The following is an 8,818-nucleotide window of genomic DNA, read 5'->3' on the forward strand; positions in this document are numbered from 1 at the left end:
TACTAGTACCGTCAATCTGTAAAAAAATGGTGGTCGTTGAAAATATAGATTTTTTTTTCAAGCACTAGTTTAAGTAAGTAAACTAGACAGTCAGTTTGGGGATGTTTATCCTTTCGAGTGTTCCAAACATTTTCACACGCGGTTATTCCTTCATTTTTTTGGAATATTAGTGTATAAAGAATTCCGTGCCACGTCGGGTCTGTGTTTTTGTTAAATATTTTTCTGCTTTGTATCGATCTGATGAGTTAAGCCTTTTTAATTGATTTTTATGTATAGTTAAGTCTAGAGCAGGGTTGGCGCCAGCAAACATATTTTACACAGCAAGAGTCTTTATGTGCATGTAGTTCAGTGGTTTTCGTTGGTTAATATCTGTCAACATACTTTTTTTTTTTTTTATGTTGGAGCAGTTTATAACCGACTATACGGTATGGGATTTTCTCATTGATTAAGGCCGTACGGTTGCCTATAATTGCTTACATTCACTTCATTTTAACTTTGGTAGATATTTGTCTCATTGGCAATCATACCACATCTAATTTTTATGCAGGTCGTGGTTTTTCATTCTTTCCTAGTCCTATTCCTCTTTTGACACTGGCTGTACCCTTAATAGTAATAGGAATGTTGACAATGATGACGACTGTCAATAGTGAAGCAAGTGTTACACCAACTACTGTTCCGTTGACTGTTCCAACAACTGTTTCGGTTATTGTTCCAACAACAAAAGCAGCTGCACAAACAAGTAAGTTTTGTTTGATAAAACTAGTACCGTCTAATGTGTAGACAAAATTGCATTATGTACCGGCTTCAACGTCAAACCTTATTAGAATGTTTATAATATTTCACCGATGAAAGCACATATTTACTCATCAATAAGAAAACTCGGTGTTAGATAATTTCAGAAATAAATATTTTCCCTACAATATTTCATCCAAATCATGCAAGTATACCACGAAACATAGATGCTAACCTTAACCGTGCCTTCCTAACCAGCATTATTATGATAGTTATTCAACTTTATGGGGTAGAAAAATCAAGTATTTTCTTTCCAATTGTTTTCACGTTTGTAACATTCCACACCAACCACCAATACCCGACCAATTATTAAGATTAACAGTATAACAGACCACACCAACCACCAATACCCGAATCATTCTTAAGATTAACAGTATAACATACCACACCAACCACCAATACCCGAATCATTCTTAAGATTAACAGTATAACAAACCAAACCAACCACCAATACCCGACCAATTCTTAAGATTAACAGTATAATATATCACACCAACCACCAATACCCGACCCATTATTAAGATTAACAGTATAACATACCACACCAACCACCAATACCCGAATCATTCTTAAGATTAACAGTATAACAAACCAAACCAACCACCAATACCCGACCCATTCTTAAGATTAACAGTATAATATATCACACCAACCACCAATACCCGACCCATTATTAAGATTAACAGTATAACATACCACACCAACCACCACTACCCGACCAATTCTTAATGATTAACAGTATAACATATCACACCAACCACCAATACCCGACCCATTATTAAGATTAACAGTATAACATACCACACCAACCACCAATGCCCGACTCATTCTTAAGATTAACAGTATAACATACCACACCAACCACCAATGCCCGACCAATTCTTAAGACTAACAGTATAACATATCACACCAACCACCAATACCCGACCCATTATTAAGGTTAACAGTATAACATACCACACCAACCACCAATACCCGACCAATTCTTAAGATTAACAGTATAACATATCACACCAACCACCAATATCCGACTCATTCTTAAGATTAACAGTATAACATACCACACCAACCACCAATACCCGACCAATTCTTAAGATTAACAGTATAACATATCACACCAACAACCAATACCCGAATCATTCTTAAGATTAACAGTAGAACAGACCACACCAACCACCAATATCCGACTCATTCTTCAGATTAACAGTATAACATACCACACCAACCACCAATACCCGACCCATTCTTAAGATTAACAGTATAACATACCACACCAACCACCAATGCCCGACTTATTCTTAAGATTAACAGTATAACAGACCACACCAACCACAAATACCCGACCCATTATTAAGATTAACAGTATAACATACCACACCAACCACCAATGCCCGACTCATTCTTAAGATTAACAGTATAACATACCACACCAACCACCAATACCCGACTCATTCTTAAGATCAACAGTATAACATATCACACCAACCACCAATACCCGACCAATTCTTAAGATTAACAGTATAACATATCACACCAACCACCAATACCCGACCCATTATTAAGATTAACAGTATAACATACCACACCAACCACCAATGCCCGACTCATTCTTAAGATTAACAGTATAACAGACCACACCAACCACCAATACCCGACCCATTATTAAGATTAACAGTATAACATACCACACCAACCACCAATGCCCGACTCATTCTTAAGATTAACAGTATAACATACCACACCAACCACCAATACCCGACTCATTCTTAAGATTAACAGTATAACAAACCACACCAACCACCAATACCCGACCAATTCTTAAGACTAACAGTATAACATATCACACCAACCACCAATACCCGACCCATTATTAAGATTAACAGTATAACATACCACACCAACCACCAATACCCGACCAATTCTTAAGATTAACAGTATAACATATCACACCAACCACCAATACCCGACCCATTCTTAAGATTAACAGTATAACATACCACACCAACCACCAATGCCCGACTCATTCTTAAGATTAACAGTATAAGATACCACACCAACCACCAATGCCCGACTCATTCTTAAGATAAACAGTATAACATACCACACCAACCACCAATACCCGACTCATTCTAATGATCAACAGTATAAGATACCACACCAACCACCAATGCCCGACCAATTCTTAAGATTAACAGTATAACATATCACACCAACCACCAATACCCGACCAATTCTTAAGACTAACAGTATAACATACCACACCAACCACCAATGCCCGACTCATTCTTAAGATTAACAGTATAACAAACCACACCAACTACCAATACCCGATTCCGTCTAAAGATTAACAGTATAACAAACCACACCAACCACCAAAACCCGATTCCTTCTAAAGATTAACAGTATAACAAACCACACCAACCACCAATACCCGACCAATTCTTAAGATTAACAGTATAACATATCACACCAACCACCAATACCCGACCAATTCTTAAGACTAACAGTATAACATACCACACCAACCACCAATGCCCGACTCATTCTTAAGATTAACAGTATAACAAACCACACCAACTACCAATACCCGATTCCGTCTAAAGATTAACAGTATAACAAACCACACCAACCACCAAAACCCGATTCCTTCTAAAGATTATCAGTATAACAAACCACACCAACCACCAATACCCGACCAATTCTTAAGATTAACAGTATAACATATCACACCAACCACCAATACCCGACCAATTCTTAAGACTAACAGTATAACATACCACACCAACCACCAATGCCCGACTCATTCTTAAGATTAACAGTATAACAAACCACACCAACTACCAATACCCGATTCCGTCTAAAGATTAACAGTATAACAAACCACACCAACCACCAAAACCCGATTCCTTCTAAAGATTAACAGTATAACAAACCACACCAACCACCAATACCCGACCAATTCTTAAGATTAACAGTATAACATATCACACCAACCACCAATACCCGACCAATTCTTAAGACTAACAGTATAACATACCACACCAACCACCAATGCCCGACTCATTCTTAAGATTAACAGTATAACAAACCACACCAACTACCAATACCCGATTCCGTCTAAAGATTAACAGTATAACAAACCACACCAACCACCAAAACCCGATTCCTTCTAAAGATTATCAGTATAACAAACCACACCAACCACCAATACCCGACCAATTCTTAAGATTAACAGTATAACATATCACACCAACCACCAATACCCGACCAATTCTTAAGACTAACAGTATAACATACCACACCAACCACCAATGCCCGACTCATTCTTAAGATTAACAGTATAACAAACCACACCAACTACCAATACCCGATTCCGTCTAAAGATTAACAGTATAACAAACCACACCAACCACCAAAACCCGATTCCTTCTAAAGATTAACAGTATAACATACCACACCAACTACCAATACCCGACTCATTCTTAAGATTAACAGTATAACATACCACACCAACCACCAATATTCGACCCATTCTTAAGATTAACAGTATAACATACCACACTAAGATTAACAGTGTAACATACCACACCAACCACCAATATCCGAACCATCCTAAAGATTAACAGTATAACAGACCACACCAACCATCAATTCCCGACTCACCCTAATGATTGACAGTAGAACAGACCACATCACCCTACAATACCCGACTCATCTTAACTAGCTTGATGTCTTCAGTTATTGTTGATGAAGTCTGTCTTACCAGCTTGATGCGTTCAGTCATGTCGGTGTAACCAGCTTAATGTGTTAATTCAAGTCTGTGTATCCAGCTTGATGTCTTCAGTTATTGATGTTGAAGTCTGTGTTACCAGCTAGATGTCTTCAGTTTTTGTTGTTGAAGTCTGTGTTACCAGCTAGATGTCTTCAGTTATTGTTGTTGAAGTCTGCGTTACCAGCTAGATGTCTTCAGTTATTGTTGTTGAAGTCTGCGTTACTAGCTAGATGTCTTCAGTTATTGTTGTTGAAGTCTGCGTTACCAGCTAGACGTCTTCAGTTATTGTTGTTGAAGTCTGTGTTACCAGCTTGATGTCTTCAGTTATTGATGTTTGAGTCTGTGTTACCAGTTAGTTGTCTTCAGTGATTTAAGTCTGTGTTACCAGCTAGACGTCTTCAGTTATTGTTGTTGAAGTCTGTGTTACTAGCTAGATCTCTTCAGTTATTGTTGTTGAAGGCTGTGCAACCAGCTAGATGTCTTCAGTTATTGTTGTTGAATATAAAAAAGAAGATGTTGTACCGATATGATTGCCAATGAGACAACTCCCCACAAGAGACCAAATGACACAGAAATTAACAACTATAGGTCACCGTACGGCCTGTAACAATGAGCAAAGCCCATACCGCACAGTCAGCTATAAAAAGGCCCCGAAATGACAATTTAAAACAATTTAAACGAGAAAACTAACGGCCTAATTTATGTACAAAAAATGAACGAAAAACGAATATGTAGCACATAAACAAACGACAACCACTGAATTACAGTTTCCTGACTTGAGACAGGCACATACATACAGAATGTGGCGGGGTTAAACATGTTAGCGGGATCCCAACCCTCCCCCTAACCTGGGACAGTGGTGTAACAGTACAACATAAGAACGAACTAAAAAAATCAGTTGAAAGAGGCTTAACTCATCAGATGGATAAAAATACAAATAATACAAATACAAGTGAACGTGTCCGGGTACTTGTACATCCAAACAACAAAAAGACACTAAGTACAGATCTGAGAGTACTCGCAGTTACTGACAGCTAGTTCAAAGCCACTAACAACTAATCAAAAAAAACATGCATCTAAGACTAAATTATTAATCCGTACACATCCAACATCCAATGGATTTAGTGTAAAGACGTCATAAACAGTCAGAGAAAAACATGACCTTGTGCAATGCAAAGATACAGGTATCGACAGATTGTAGATCCATGAATGTGTATATGTATATAACAATAATATTTAGTTTGCTTTTAATTTACTGATAACAAAATCAATATCAGTACCAATAAAAACAATATTTAACGATATAATAACAGTGTTGAATTGGTAACCTTTTAGAATAAGTTTATTTAAAGGATCGATAACTTTACCAGGATCGTCTGTGTTACTAGCTAGATGTCTTCAGTTATTGATGTTGAAGTCTGTGTAACCAGCTAGACGTCTTCAGTTATTGTTGTTGAAGTCTGTGTTACCAGCTAGATGTCTTCAGTCATTGATGTTGAAGTCTGTGTTACCAGCTAGATGTCTTCAGTTATTGTTGTTGAAGTCTGCGTTACCAGCTAGATGTCTTCAGTCATTGATGTTGAAGTCTGCGTTACCAGCTAGATGTCTTCAGTTATTGTTGTTGAAGTCTGCGTTACCAGCTAGATGTCTTCATTTATTGATGTTGAAGTCTGTGTAACCAGCTAGACGTCTTCAGTTATTGATGTTGAAGTCTGTGTTACCAGCTAGACGTCTTCAGTTATTGTTGTTGAAGTCTGTGTTACTAGCTAGATGTCTTCAGTTATTGATGTTGAAGTCTGTGTAACCAGCTAGATGTCTTCAGTTATTGTTGTTGAAGTCTGCGTTACTAGCTAGATGTCTTCAGTTATTGATGTTGAAGTCTGTGTTACCAGCTAGATGTCTTCAGTTATTGTTGTTGAAGGCTGTGTAACCAGCTAGATGTCTTCAGTTATTGATGTCTTCAGTTATTGATGTTGAAGTCTGTGTTACCAGCTAGACGTCTTCAGTTATTGTTGTTGAAGTCTGCGTTACTAGCTAGATGTCTTCAGTTATTGATGTTGAAGTCTGTGTTACCAGCTAGACGTCTTCAGTTATTGTTGTTGAAGTCTGTGTTACTAGCTAGATGTCTTCAGTTATTGATGTTGAAGTCTGTGTAACCAGCTAGATGTCTTCAGTTATTGATGTTGAAGTCTGCGTTACTAGCTAGATGTCTTCAGTTATTGATGTTGAAGTCTGTGTTACCAGCTAGACGTCTTCAGTTATTGTTGTTGAAGTCTGTGTTACTAGCTAGATGTCTTCAGTTATTGATGTTGAAGTCTGTGTAACCAGCTAGATGTCTTCAGTTATTGATGTTGAAGTCAGCGTTACTAGCTAGATGTCTTCAGTTATTGATGTTGAAGTCTGCGTTACCAGCTAGATGTCTTCAGTTATTGTTGTTGAAGTCTGTGTTACTAGCTAGATGTCTTCAGTTATTGATGTTGAAGTCTGTGTAACCAGCTAGACGTCTTCAGTTATTGTTGTTGAAGTCTGCGTTACTAGCTAGATGTCTTCAGTTATTGATGTTGAAGTCTGTGTTACCAGCTAGATGTCTTCAGTTATTGTTGTTGAAGTCTGTGTAACCAGCTAGATCTCTTCAGTTATTGATGTTTGAGTCTGCGTTACTAGCTAGATGTCTTCAGTTATTGTTGTTGAAGTCTGCGTTACCAGCTAAATGTCTTCAGTTATTGTTGTTGAAGTCTGCGTTACCAGCTAGATGTCTTCAGTTATTGTTGTTGAAGTCTGCGTTACTAGCTAGATGTCTTCAGTTATTGTTGTTGAAGTCTGCGTTACTAGCTAGATGTCTTCAGTTATTGTTGTTGAAGTCTGCGTTACTAGCTAGATGTCTTCAGTTATTGTTGTTGAAGTCTGCGATACTAGCTAGATGTCTTCAGTTATTGTTGTTGAAGTCTGCGTTACCGGCTAGATGTCTTCAGTTATTGTTGTTGAAGTCTGCGTTACCAGCTAGATGTCTTCAGTTATTGTTGTTGAAGTCTGCGTTACCAGCTAGATGTCTTCAGTTATTGATGTTTGAGTCTGCGTTACTAGCTAGATGTCTTCAGTTATTGATGTTTGAGTCTGCGTTACTAGCTAGATGTCTTCAGTTATTGTTGTTGAAGTCTGCGTTACCAGCTAGATGTCTTCAGTTATTGTTGTTGAAGTCTGTGTTACCAGCTAGATGTCTTCAGTTATTGATGTTTGAGTCTGCGTTACTAGCTAGATGTCTTCAGTTATTGTTGTTGAAGTCTGCGTTACTAGCTAGATGTCTTCAGTTATTGTTGTTGAAGTCTGTGTTACCAGCTAGACGTCTTCAGTTATTGTTGTTGAAGTCTGCGTTACTAGCTAGATGTCTTCAGTTATTGATGTTGAAGTCTGTGTTACCAGCTAGACGTCTTCAGTTATTGTTGTTGAAGTCTGCGTTACTAGCTAGATGTCTTCAGTTATTGTTGTTGAGGTCTGCGTTACCAGCTAGATGTCTTCAGTTATTGTTGTTGAAGTCTGCGTTACTAGCTAGATGTCTTCAGTTATTGTTGTTGAAGTCTGCGTTACTAGCTAGATGTCTTCAGTTATTGTTGTTGAAGTCTGCGTTACCAGCTAGATGTCTTCAGTTATTGTTGTTGAAGTCTGCGTTACCAGCTAGATTTCTTCAGTTATTGTTGTTAAAGTCTGCGTTACTAGCTAGATGTCTTCAGTTATTGTTGTTGAAGTCTGCGTTACCAGCTAGACGTCTTCAGTTATTGTTGTTGAAGTCTGCGTTACTAGCTAGATGTCTTCAGTTATTGTTGTTGAAGTCTGCGTTACTAGCTAGATGTTTTCAGTTATTGTTGTTGAAGTCTGCGTTACTAGCTAGATGTCTTCAGTTATTGATGTTTGAGTCTTCGTTACTAGCTAGATGTCTTCAGTTATTGTTGTTGAAGTCTGCGTTACCAGCTAGATGTCTTCAGTTATTGTTGTTGAAGTCTGCGTTACCAGCTAGATGTCTTCAGTTATTGTTGTTGAAGTTAGTGTTACCAGCTAGATGTCTTCAGTTATTTTGTCTTTGGGTTTCTGTCTCACTAACGTAAACCATGGTCTTAGATATGTGTTTCTTTCATTGACGTTAACCCTGATCTTAGATATGTGTTTCTCTCATTGACGTTAACACTGATCTTAGATGTGTGTTTTTCTCATTGACGTAAACCCTGATCTTAGATATGTGTTTCTCTCATTGACGTAAAC

Source organism: Mytilus californianus, unplaced genomic scaffold (assembly GCF_021869535.1).
Source record: "Mytilus californianus isolate M0D057914Y unplaced genomic scaffold, xbMytCali1.0.p SCAF_9, whole genome shotgun sequence".
Classification (NCBI taxonomy): Eukaryota; Metazoa; Mollusca; class Bivalvia; order Mytilida; family Mytilidae; genus Mytilus; species Mytilus californianus.